The sequence below is a fragment of the Acipenser ruthenus genome, chromosome 4, assembly GCF_902713425.1.
Source record: "Acipenser ruthenus chromosome 4, fAciRut3.2 maternal haplotype, whole genome shotgun sequence".
In the NCBI taxonomy this organism is placed as follows: domain Eukaryota; kingdom Metazoa; phylum Chordata; class Actinopteri; order Acipenseriformes; family Acipenseridae; genus Acipenser; species Acipenser ruthenus.
In genome coordinates this window covers 90,163,501-90,177,787 of record NC_081192.1, presented here as the reverse complement: position 1 = coordinate 90,177,787, position 14,287 = coordinate 90,163,501, and the positions used below count along the sequence as shown (strand labels likewise).

At 36.2% G+C, this 14,287-nt stretch overlaps 1 long non-coding RNA gene across 1 annotated transcript; it reads left to right on the top strand.

The window, feature by feature from the left end:
• Window positions 1–272: 272 nt before the first annotated feature.
• On the top strand, window positions 273–3,673 carry LOC131736966 (uncharacterized). Its single transcript, XR_009328561.1, has 2 exons — window positions 273–481; window positions 989–3,673. It is a non-coding gene; the product is annotated as an uncharacterized LOC131736966 (long non-coding RNA).
• The last annotated feature ends 10,614 nt before the right edge of the window (window positions 3,674–14,287 follow it).

Here is a 14,287-nt window from a genome sequence, read left to right as displayed (position 1 = left end):
GCAATAGGGCTATTTATCTGGTATTTATTGGGTCACAGGCTTATAAAATGACATTATTGATATTTTTATCCTCTTTTGTACTGTGACATCTTATACCCCATCTGACCCGTGAGGGGAGGGTATGGTACTGCTACGGGTGGTTCTCCATTGGCTATTTGTTGAGCTGAGCAAGAACCAAACCATGAAACTCCGGTCTCACATACATCTGAATCCGGCTGTGAGTCGAGCCAAGCCAGGGGCGGGGTTAATAATATTCGTCATTATTGCATTAGTCACTACACTCCAAAAAGAAAAACAACAAACATGGTGGGCAGCGAGTGTGATGAGAGAAAAGTACAACCTTGGGACGCTGAGGAAGTGCAGGCTCTAGTTTCACTGTGGCAGATAGAAGTGTTCAGGAAGATCTGGAGTCTTGCGTCAGAAATGAGAAAGTTTATGCCCGAATTTGTGACGGTTTGAAGCAAATGGACGTAAACCACGGGTAGAGTACACTTAACAACACACTCAAAAACACAAAAATCCACCATATTTATCATCCTTGACCGTTATTATATTAATATAAAGAAGAAAAAAAAAATTAAAAGAAAAAAAAATCACAAGAAAAAAAAAAATCTAAACTTACTTACAAAAATATAGTCAAACAAATACTGTACAGCTGTACCATACGAACAACTACGGCTCTCGTTGCGCTCGCGCAGCTTCTTTTTTTTAAGCACCTAAACAAAAAACAACTAGGAAAAAAACTACTATCTTTGGCAAATCATATTTTTAAAACTTTTTTTCACCTTCAACAGCACTTTAGTAAGTCGATATAATCAGTAACATTTGTGGATTATAAAGACATTCCTAAATATATTTACAAAATATAGGATACAAGATACAGCTGTACCATTGGTCTATTAATTTTTGAACAGCATTTGTTTGCACATTTTTTGGCAAACTGAGTTCATTAATAACAATAATTAATAACAACTGTCTTTCGTTGCAGTGGAAAAACAACCCAGGCTCCCCTGAACAGCACCGTGAGGGCTCGGTATGGCCCTGGCAGGGCTTGGTTGTACAGTGGAAAAGAGGTATTACATCCTACATACTGGAATTAAATGCAAAGCAGCCAGAGACCTGGCCCCTGGGTCACAAGTAATCACTAGCTGAGCTGTTATAAATATCTCTTGGCTCTATATAATTGCTCATAGGTACAGTACTTTACCAGTAATGACTTTAGGTTGTATTAGACTGTGCCAAGAAGCCCCAGATGTAGACACCTTGACAGGATAATAAAGGACAGACTGATCTTCACCAAGATCACTATTTCCAGGAATGTACGACACATTCTTGGATTTTGTTTGATTTCTTTTAGTTGTATTTCTTTTTTTAAATGTATTTATTGTATCCTTGTCCATATGGTTTATAAGTGTTACACTCTACAGGCTGTACTTGGAGAATCTTCCACCAAACAATGCACCAAATGTTCCTTGCTATCCTGGGATCAAAAGGGTTTAAATGTTGAAGGCGTACAATTACAGATTTCCCTGTTGAATTCTGATTTCACCTTGCTTGTTTCCTTAGAAATGCATAGTCTGTGCAGTGAATTGTGATTAAACTCAGCATTAGCTCTTAAGGTAGCTCTAAGGAAATGTCACATGTAGGTGATGAATCAGTTGCATGTGCTAGTTTTGAGATAAGCAGCTTTTAACTGTGGAAGTTAAATGCCATGATTGATTCTTAATTGTAAAGGTGAGGGAAAGGCAGCTTTTCTTGTTGTGAAATGAACACATTTATTAATAGGCTTGTTTGGTTTCATTTGATACCTGCAGACAAAAAAAAAAAAACATCTTAAAGGGAATTACTCCAAGTATCTGCACATCCCTAGTTCTTTTCATATATTTAGTGTAACTTACTGATTGCTAATGGGTAAGGCTGTATTTTTTTCACAGTAATCATCGATTTCACGATTTCTGTGAAATGTACCTATTGCCATTTAATATGTCGTTCCCCGTGAAAATTTGAATTTCTGAAAGAATAGTGTCAATATTAGAGTTTTGCATCACCTAAAATTTTAGGATTGAGACATGATCCAAAAAAAAAAAAAGTAGAGGAACATCATTTAGATCTTTTATTTAACACCATTTAATCAAAGAAACTACAAAATAATATTTCAAAAGTCTACCGGAAGCCATAATAGTAGTACTGTATTTAATTTTTCTCAGTTTTTCGTTAAATATATGGAAAACTACAAAGCGGTGTGTAATTCAATATGTAACATAACATAATTCAGCGTGTTTCATTCAACTCTATGATCCAAAATGAGTTATTTTATAGGATGATGCAAAACTTTTGGCCATAGCTGTATAGATAGATAGATAGATAGATAGATAGATAGATAGATATAATCACTTAAAAATAAATACACCAAACGATTGCCTTATTGACACACTACCTGTCACTGCATTTAGGAACCTGGCAGCCAGTTTAGTTTGCTTCCGGTAAATGATTGCACAATTTGCACAAAAAATTGCTGCACAATTTTTTGTGATTCAACATTTACTGTTTTATCAGTTAAGCATTTCAATATTTAGGAACATTTGTTGTAAATAACTCTAGAGAAAATGATACATTTTGAATGTGACAATGCTATTTTTTTCTGCTTTAATATTGGATGTTGTGTTTTTGTAAATAAAGTTTGCTGTATTTTGAATTTGAATTTGGCAGGGATGGGGTGAAAATCCCATCCTTGTGGAATCCATGTGCAGAATGTGATCAAGCTGGATAGGCAATGAATGAATGAATCTCGCTTGATGACAGATCTAGGAGGAGATGTGGTGAGAAGCATGAGTTAGTTTGTTAAGACATAGGGCTGAGAGGAGCAGGTTGCGCTCTCTGTCCTGCACCGAGCTAGCCTTTGCTTGAGTGCTGTTTAGTTTTGTTTAACTGTTTATTACGTTTGTTTTGTAAATGTTAAACGTGTGCTACCTAGCCCTGACTGCAACACTACTCTTCCACAATGGCCAGTCATGACATTTTACCACGTTTTCTCCCCAACATTTTTTTAACCAATTCTTGTGCGCTAATTTTACTTGCTTTGTTTCTCCAAAGGTGATTAAATGTACCGTAATTGTTTATTAAGTTTCCTTAAATTGTTACAGAACCCCTAGCAGTGTTTACAAGAAGCATGTTACATCACTGTTGCTATATATCCTGTGTTGTCCATACCACATTCAGTCCCAATAGTTTAGATTTTTTGTGTATATTCACACAGAATGGGTAAATAAACTAGTGAATTTGTTATTTTCATTTTTTACTAAAGACATTTGCCAGGAGAAAGATTTTTTCTTCTATATATTGTGGCGTATCCAGTTCATGTTCCCTAATGCAACAATGCTGGTGCTCTTATGAGTGGCGTATTGAGGGAACAGAACATGATCTGGATATTCTGTGTTCTTTAGAATCCTTTTTTTTTTCTCCTGGTGAACACTATTGAGTAAATGTTGAGAAAAGATAAGGTAATGTGTTTTTTGTAAACTTTGTAGGGTGTTCTGTTCCACTTTAAGATTCAGTCATTGTACTTTATGTTACTTGTATTTTGTTCAGCATCCCGTTCAGTTACAGTTCATTATATAATAGCATGAGTGTATGAGAGAATAATTCCAAATTAAAGCTTATTACATAGAACTTGGATCAAGTGTTAATACTTTAGTGACTGGCAGCGGCTGAATTTAAAACCCTTTTATAGTTTAGTTACATAAGGTATAAGGCATTTATAGTGTTATAAGGGATTAAAATGGTAATACAATATTTTAAATAATAGAAAAACGTAAATGGAGAATGCAGAGCCTTCAGGTCTTCAAGAATGTGGGATTTAATTACACTGCAGATAAAAATAAAGTTCTGGAAATGCTACATGGTATTTAACTTTTGATCACTGGAAATATTTTGAAGTTTTCACCTGCCAGACCAACTAGTCTAGGTAGATCCACTGTACTGTACTTCTGGCATATGGCTCCAAATATGCAGAAAAGGAATGCAGTTCATTGAAAGACAAAGGGGTCTATTCAATTGTTTTTAACATTGACGACTGTAAACCACCATCCTTTAAACAGGACCTCTGGCATTTTACATATTTTTACAGTCAGAAATGCAGTTAGATGTTTGATTATTATTATTATTATTTACACCCTTAGCGCCCTTATCCAGGGCGACTTACAGTCGTAAACAAAAATACATTTCAAGAATCACAGTACAAGTAATAATACAATTGAGAGCAAGATAAAAAATACAATGACTTTGGTTCTAGCAAGTACAAGCATATGATAAAATACGATCAGTTCTCTCATTGGCAGTATTTAGATTTGCCACTGTTTAAATCAATTTAATAGACAAAATAGATCTGTAAAAACAAAAGACGATAAATTATATTTTGGTTCAAACAAAGTCATACTTCTAGTGACAAAACTACTGACTAAACTGTTTGTGTGGCGTCATGCAACATTCTTTTTCCTAGATTTAAATAAAAAAAATAAAAGACTTCTGGTCAAAACATTTGGTAAAGTTTCTTTTTTTTCTAAATGATCAGCAAAAACTAAAATCACATTATCGCACATAGTTTTACGTCATAAAGTGTATTGGAGAGCAGTAAGAGTCCATATTTGTTTCTTCTAAGGATATAACATTTTTATGTTAATTGTCTTTACTACTTTTACATTTAAACAGATCTATGAAAACTTATATTTCTATTTTCTTGACACAGGGCAAGACATCTGTCCATCCTCAAGGGCCATTGGCCTTGGCTAAGTCAGAATTCCTTCCTACAACATAGCAAAAGTTATATTACCACCGAAAAAGTGGTAGCAAACTTCTTGTACGAAACTAAAACAATGGGTTTTTGGCCTCTATCAGTGCTATTGGGATTGACAGAGAGGAAATAGTGTATGACCTCCAGGTCAATGAACCAAACTTTCAAAGACCACGCATTGCAATTATACTCCACTACCTCTTAAACTGAAACCTCAACAATCAACCTTTTCTTGATATTTAAGCTTCCACAATCTAATCAGCAAAAGAACAAGAATCCCTTGATAAGCCTTTGACCTCGATAAACTTCTAGACCTCTTCTCAATCTCTGCAGAAAGGTAAAATCAGGCTTTGGGTGGCTTGGCTCAAATTGTTTGCTCCTTTGGGATCAGTTATGCCCGAAGCTACTATACAAAACTAAATTTGCCATTAACCAGAACTTTTCAAAAAAAATCTGACAACTTAAGCAATATATTTAATTTTGAAGAAATAGAAAGAGCCAATGGTTGCAATAGTTTTAGTATTTCACACATATCTAAAGATTTTTGGATTAATTTCATGCCTGGAGATTCATTCAGATTAAACATGGTTCACCATTAAAAGCTGAGCTTCTCATAACATGCACAGCCTACTGCATTTAAGTTACTGGTAGCTACACTTAAGCATATGGAAAACTACAAAGCAGTGTGTAATTCAATTTGTTAACGTAAATTATTCAGCAAGTTTCATTCAACATTATGAAGCAAAATTAGTTAATTCTGTAGGGTGATGCGAAACTTCTGGCCATAGCTGTACTGCTTTTTTAATTTGTGTTAGCTATGGCAGAGCTGGGGTTAGCATCCCTTTAAATAAAGTGTGGCCAGGTGTTTGTAGCTGATTATCAATTAACCCTGGCCACATGCATTAAAAAGGACCACAGTGTGTCTAACCGGGACCGTGAGCACAACTGAAGATCCCAGTGTATATGTATATACCATCCTTGGTATTTAAGAATAGGGATTAGTTTAGGGGATTTTAATCCCACCCCAGTCTAACTGGTTGTGTGTCAAGGAGAAGGTTCCTGAAGCAGGACCTCCCTTATAGTGGGAGCAGCGCTCAGCAGGTGTTTTGACCAGCTTTTGTTTTATTAGCTGTGTTTTACCCACTGTGTTTTGTTTTGCCATCGCTGCTATTGGCACGTGGTTGTTTTTGCTTGTAAATAAATACACACACCTGAGTGCCATGTCAATGCCAACCTCCGTGTCTCTCCAATCTCTCCTCAGAGGATACCACACCCCTAATATAACGCTGATATTATTATTATTATTATTATTATTTATTTCTTAGCAGACGCCCTTATCCAGGGCGACTTACAATTGTTACAAGATATCACATTATACATTATTTTACATTTATACAGACATCACATTATTTTACATACAATTACCCATTTATACAGTTGGGTTTTTACTGGAGCAATCTAGGTAAAGTACCTTGCTCAAGGGTACAACAGCAGTGTCTCCCACTGGGGATTGAACCCACAACCCTCCGGTCAAGAGTCCAGAGCCCTAACCACTACTCCACACTGCTGCCTTACAATGCTATATACAGAGTATAGCAGTATTAAAAAGCCAAAGCCTTTTTGTGCATTTGCTGTGCTTCTCTCACTATTTACAACTGTGATAATTATGTATAAAGTGACATCTACTGTATATCATGATGTACACATTGAAGTACTACTTAAACAGGGCTGACAGGTTCTTAAAAGCTTAGCATATATTCATTATCTTATACCTAACCTACTCATAAATCTGTTAAAAAAACAACTTAATAACAGGGATTGGTATTAATAAACATGTCATGTGTTTATTTATAACATACTATGGCCTGCATCATTTGAACATACAAAAGCCACTTAAATCTAAGAGTACAAATACAAATACAGTAGTCTCCACGTATAGGAACAGCTCCTAAGTGAACATTTCGCCTAAGAGAACACCCTTGTGGTGAAACTGATTTTTCCCTTTGTAAATGCTCCACCTAAAGGAACAGAAACTTTGCTTACAGGGTATATAAGGACCTTTTTATTTTATTGTGTTACATGTTCCCATGTGTTGCTACAACTGTCTAAGTAAGGTGTGTGTATTGTTTAATTATTATTATTATTTTTTTTATATTTTGACCACTTTTTTAAACTTTTAAATTGCATTCCACTGCCTCCAAGATGGCTTCACATGGACCTGCATGGACCACGCAAACTACATTTCCCATCATCCTCCATCTCACATATGTAACTGAGATGGATTTACCAGTGAGCAGAAGAATGATGGGAAATGTAGTTCTGAGAAATACATGCGAGGGCATCTTGGAGCTATAATAGAAATAGCCATAGAGCACTGCAATTTAAAAGTGAAAAAAGTGGTCAAGATGTAAAATAAAAATAATAATTAAAACAATATACACACAGTTGTCTTTTACTTTATTATTATGGTTTATTAACATATACTTGACTATTGTTTTTCTCTTACTTATTCTATTCATTTCATATGTTGATGCAAGTGCGCCTGTTCTTTATATTTATTTATTTATTTATTGATTCTTATTGTGTTTGGTGGTCAACTCCGTCTTAAAGAACACTTTGGCTAAAAGAACACTTTGCTTGCTTCCCGAGGGGTGTTCTCTTAGCCAGATACTACTGTACAGTGAAAACCTCTTTAGTAAGAACTCACCATTACCAAAATAAATTCAGAATAATAGCTTTTTCAAATGTATATATTTAATTTCCTTTGAAAAAATTACAATAAACATTTTCTTTCGTATCTTGACTTTTCATAGGTTTTTGTGACTTCATAGACCTACCCGCAATGTATTAAAGTCATTTTCACTCCTGTAACTTAGTTTCATCCCTGCTGCGGGAGCTTCATTACGACTGTTCGTTTCAAAGTAGTTTCGTATGCAAATGTACAAATCTCATTATAATATTGAAGTTTCGCGCTTACCCTTAATGTATTACCATTTTTTCCTGATTTACATCACAGTCTTGCACCACGGCCCAGTAAATCCTAGCACTGGTCCCAATGAATTTATTTTGTTAGTTATTTCTTTCCATGTTTTTTTCTTAATGTTTTATGGCCCTGCAAAGTGTTAAATAATATTTCCTGATTTTCTTTTCCATTTCACTAACTAACAGGACAATTTTGTTTTTGTGGAAATGTGTTTTCCTTTTCATTTTGTCCAGTGCCATAGTTGCATCAAGTTCAAAGCCTGCAGAAGCCATAGTTCGATCCTATTATATTTGCCTACTACTTCTTTCTGTTCACTATAGCACTCATTTATCTTTGACAGAAGGAAGTTCTAAGTCTTGACTTTCAGCGTTGCAAATCTGTTTATAATGAGATGCAAATTCTGATCTCTCCTGTATAATTAGCAGTAATTTATGCTGTTCATAGACTTGTGGTGATATTATGGTACTTGTTCACGAAAAAGAGCTGCTTAGTAAATTGCAAGCAGAAATTCTACGAAGGACGGAGGCTACAAATTCGCAGTATTTACGAACACGTAAGTAATATTAGTACATTGAGCCCACCATGTATGGAAATAAGACTCCTATTGCATAACAGTTTAATCTATGTCAGGTTTTAATACAAGCTTGATTAGCAGCAGTGTATAAGAAACAAGCTCGAGTGTGTCTTATGTAACTCCTAGTAAAACCAGGAATGGATCAAACTGCTATGCAATATGAGTCTTATATCCCATCATACAAAAGAATAGTCATACCTTAACAGGAGTTTATTATGCTATCCACCCTCATTCATAAAACATATTAATACAGGTTTGGTTGACACAGCTCTGCATTCAGTTTTTGTTTTAATGTGTATACTGAATGCCGTCTTTCACAACCCTTTTCAACCGACATCTTCACCTGTTAGTCCCCAGTCACTTATGACCACCCTTAGTGTGTTCAGTTTGCCATTCCTAAACAAACTATGATACCTAATTTGCTTCTACCAATATTTTATGGACAACTAAGCCCTTATATACTACATGATAAGTCAGTTGCTTTGCATAACCCTGAATCGGGATGTGTCTACTGTACTGTATTTTTAAACAGCCACACCTTGTGTTACCATGGGACCAGTCATAGATGTCAGGACCTTACCTGATCAGACTAACAGCCCCTTCCAACAGCAACAGGTATCCACTAATACCAGTGTACCCTACAAAGTCACCAGTTGACTTTCTGCAACACTGTTAAGACTTGGAGATCTAAGAACCCCGGTTAGCTTCTGACTTGATTAGAATACAAAAAATGGTATGGCTGCAGGCCATTGATCCTAAAGAGCGAAACAAACATTTTGTTGTTAACATCGGGGCCTTTAGGTTCAACGGTAATGCAATTTCTTACTTTAACATCAGTGCTGGCTTTCTTTTCATGATGGTCCTAGACTCATACTGTCTACAGATACTGGTCTACAGATAATGGTCCATTTGTTACATTGGGAAAGTCATCAATATCACACTACTGGCAAACTCAAGACCTTTCAATGCTCAAACCTATGTGAATTAAGATAAAAGCATCATCACAAAATTTGGACCTGCCATTTGCCTGCTATCAATTACTTTTCAGTGTAATTATTTATTATTATTATTATTTATTTCTTAGCAGACGCCCTTATCCAGGGCGACTTACAATCGTAAGCAAAAACATTTCAAGCGTTACAATACAAGTAATACAATAAGAACAAGAAATACAATAACTTTTATTTTTAATTGCTATAATAGAAATGCACGCATACCAATTTCATGGCATGGCGATACTATATTATCTGTCTTGTGGTTATTCTTTTTCATTAGTACTGTAGTTCTAAAGTTTCTAGTAGGATATAATGCAAGTTCAGAGTCTCAATTGGTTTGGGTTTATTTTTAAGGTGAACATACTTGTTTCCTGTACCCATACCAGTACTGTTCTTTAATAATTACTGTGTTAAAATGACATCAGCCATGCTAAATCTGCTCTGGTCATGATGACATGCTTTCTTCCAAGTACAATCCAATAATGACCTACAGACTCTGATGACAGCTCTTACTGGTTAGATAACTCTTGCACTCAATCAATTTAGAGATTTGGCCTGATTACTGAGATTGCTGGTCCGTGATCACTTTAATAAAGGGTTGGTCACAGGAGAAGAAGATTCCCTTACCAATTTTGGACTAAAATAACCAGCAAGAATCAGAATTGAGTATTTCCAGAATAACTGCAATTCAGTATGGAAACTGAAGCTAGAAGTCTGTCTTCCCTCTTTGCATTTCTAAATAAGTTACATTTCCATATGGTGTTAGTTCAGAGGAAAAACTGTCAAGCCACACTGTGTCCGATACAGATGCATTTTTCAGAGCTGAAGTATATGAAATGCTTCCTTTTATATTTTTCTTTATGGAGTGCAAATTACATACTTCTGGTTCTATTTATATTGGCTGCCACTCAGACAATGTACAGACGGATGAAAATACCCAGCAATGTTAAAGCAGTCCGTCAGTCCCAGCGGCCATCTGTCAACAGCTTGACAGATATTTTGGTTTGTGTGGTTCATCCCCCACAACAAAATAATGGCAATTTAACTGTATACAATACAATAAAGTTTACAATAAAGTATCTGTTTTTATTCTCTACTCAGTCTTACAGTTCTAAAGGTACATTTCAGACATCACAATAACTGTTTGTCAATGCGATTTATTAAAGGCACATCTTTAAGAAATGCTTAGTTATATTGAAAATAGAATGACCACAAAGCATCTATGTTTTTATTAACTTGGAACACATTCACAATGATGAGTTCAACATGTTCCTGATGAAGTAAATGGCAAGCATGTCTCTGAGTATCACTGACATAACTACTGAATCACTCAGCAAAGACTGAAATGTCGTTTTTTTAACAGGGCTAAATCACGGATTTTCCATTCTGAAACTTCAGGGATGATTTGATTGACAATTTGATCTTATCGGAGAAAGGAGTTCAACCCTTTAGAGCAGGATCCGATTCCAGTTGTCTGAGTAATTAACCAACACTTTATATGTAAATCTCTATACTGTATCAAGTATGCCATTTTCCATACATTTACTGTCAGTGTTCCTTCCGAGAGGACTCCTGCCCAGTATGCCTTCCCCTCACCTTGCCAGATTACCCACTGACACCATCTACCTTCCACACCACTGGGAAGCTGTGATCGAATGTGCCAGTAGTCTGTATATATTGGCTGTCAGGACTGTGAAGAAAAATGTGTCACTGGCTTAAATCCAAGCCAATCAAGTTTGGCTTAACACTGTCTTTTCCAGGTCCAACTGGGCTGGAAGGAAACACACCAGCATACATTTCAAGGAGGACATCTTGAATAAATAAGTCATCCTGTCACTTTATTCATTGGAGAGACCCCAAAAGAGTTATCTGTTGAGAAGGGCTATTAGAAAGAAAACATGCTTCAAACTGTTGATTTCCTGAGTATTTCTCTTGTTCCTGAAAAGAGTCATTGAAATGTCACTGCACAGCTACAAATGCCTTTGTGTGTTCTTTTGTTTGCACTGTGTTAAATATTATTGTTCAACTACACTTTATATCAGGTATTTGATCAGCAGTCGCTCTATATTAGGGCAGCAGTGTGGAGTAGTGGTTAGGGCACTGGACTCTTGACCGGAGGGTTGTGGGTTCAATCCCCAGTGGAGGACACTGCTGTTGTACCCTTGAGCAAGGTACTTTACCTAGATTGCTTCAGTAAAAACCCAACTGTATAAATGGGCAATTGTATGTAAAAATAATGTGATAACTGTATAATGTGAAATAATGTATAATGTGATATCTTGTAACAATTGTAAGTCGCCCTGGATAAGGGCGTCTGCTAAGAAATGAATAATAATAATAATAATAATAATATATTAGTTAAAAGTATGGGCTCTCAGGGGGGTAACAGGATATCATTAGCGTTCTACAAAATATCACTGAGGGACTATAACTTGATACCTGACCACCACATCAATGTTTTATTGATATCGCTGTTTATATATATAATATATATTGTAGTGAACCTCAGTTCCCGCAGGCAGGCGCATCACACAGGGCGAGGCAATCCACACACAGGGCGAGGCAATCCACACACAGGCGGAGGGCGGGCACGAACCCGGGACCTCTCGCACTAAAGCATAGCGCCGATACCGCTGTACAAAAGAGCCAGCTCCCTTGCAAGGAGCTTATATCAGGCTTATGTCTTTGTGTGTGATTACATCACCTACCAGCCCTGCTGCTGCCTTCCCCCATGCACGCTACACTACATATAATATATATATATATATATATATATATATATATATATATATATATACACACACAGTATATACAAAGAGTGGTCATGTTGGCTTTAGTGAGTTCAAATCCTATAAAGTCAAGCCTGATCAATGAAAATCTAATGCAGGAATCAGTGCATGCATACACTTAATGTAATGATATTGAGAGACTCCAGACAATATAGAGAAAGGGAGAGTTAGAGCATCTGAGATGGTGTGAAGCACTTTTTTACTTTGAAGCTTTGAAGCTTCATGCCATCTAGATGGGGTTCTGGGTTTAATCAGCTAACTGTCCTTATGTTGTTTTATTCACCTAACCTGCAGTTTGGCCATTTCTCTTCAGGACACCACAGAACTCAAACCTTTGACAGTCTCCACGCAAGTTAATACAATTGACAAGAATAAGAAGCTCCTTCCCAGGTAGGCTTGTAAAATGGAGGCGCTCACTGTTTGTACTGTCTTTGCACTGTTGAGAAATAGAAAAGATTTCCATGAGGCCCAAAATGAAAAATGGAACCTCAGGCTCCAGCTTTTTCCTAATCCCTCCCAGGAAAAAAAAAAAAAAAAAAACATTAAACATACAAATGACTGTAGACCACAAAAGACATTTCAGTGGTGATTCAGAAACTTACAGAATTTATACCAGACCTTCTGAGACTCATACTTGTGGCATTGCATTGTAGATGGAGAAAGGCCTCAGTTACATACATCACTGATGTAAAACTGAAGTAAATGAATACAGCATGCTGCAATGTAATGTTATAGTAGGTTGCTGAAGTTGCTTCCAGCTAAGTGTCATTTTAGATCTTGTGTGCGCCTCCTCCTTGAAATAGAGCTTTGAAAAAGGCAACTCCACTTCTAATTAGAAGCCTGGCAGTGATTTCTTTTTAAAGCTATAAAGGGAAATCGCTCTAGTAATGACTCATCTAAAAGTAAAGAGGGTGGCATCCTTCACGCAAGAAACTGGAAATCCACCACTATTCAGGCAGTGATCTACACTAAAATGTCATCTGATTCAGTTTGACTCCTGTGATCATCACCCGTTTGGTGTGCAAGTTATGTCATTTTCTAGATTTTCTGAATAGCTTTTTAGATTTTGGTACTGTAAAGGGCACAAAATAAAAATGTTGATATAAGGAAACACTGTACTGTATAAAAAATAGATTTCAGACAGAATTTCAGAAAGCTTTTTGTCTGCGCTGTTGGTTCTTCAGTTTCAGAAACATCAACGTCAAATCACACCTGAAATGTGTTATATATATTCACATGAGTTACAGTGTAGTTACTCGGGTGTTACGTGATGCAAACTCCTGCAAAAATGTACCATCAATGAAACTCCATTTCTTGCAACATCTCACAAGATTGCAAATCCCAATCTGATCACAATAAGACAGTGTCTTGATTTTTTATTTAAGTGTTGATTGTATTTAATTAACTTTGCATTTTACTTTTGACTTCAATGGGCACACTTCGTACACACATCTGATGTTATCACATAAACTAAGATTAGTGGTTGTTTTTATAGAAGTTTTTCGAACCATTAATGTCAGAAATGAGCTGGAAATTGTTCTGGGGTTTGACCAGTTTTGACCAGGTTTCCTGTCTTGGTTGTAAGAGATCTTTGTACAGTGGCTTTCAAAAGTATTCACCCCCCCTTGGACGTTTCCACATTTTATTGTGTTACAACATGGAATCAAAATGGATTTAATTAGGAGTTTTTGCCACTGATCAACACAAAAAAAGTCCATAATGTCAAAGTGAAAAATAAAATTTACAAGTTGTTCTAAATAAATTACAAATGTAAAACAGAAAATAATTGATTGCATAAGTATTCACCCCCTTTGCTATGACACACCTATATAAGCTCTGGTGCAACCAATTGTCTTTAGAAGTCACATAATTAGTTGAATGGAGTCCACCTGTGTGCAATTAAGGTGTTTCACATGATTTCAGGTTAAATACACCTGTCTCTGGGAGGTCCCACAGTTGGTTAGTACATTTCCTAACAAAGACTACATCATGAAGACGAAGGAACATTCAAAGCAAATCCGGAATAAGGTTCTTCAAAAGCACCAATCGGGTAGGATATATGAACATTTCCAAGGCACTGAATATCCCCCGGAGCACAGTAAAGACCATTATTAAGAAATGGAGAGAATATGGCCCAACTGTGAATCTGTCTAGAAT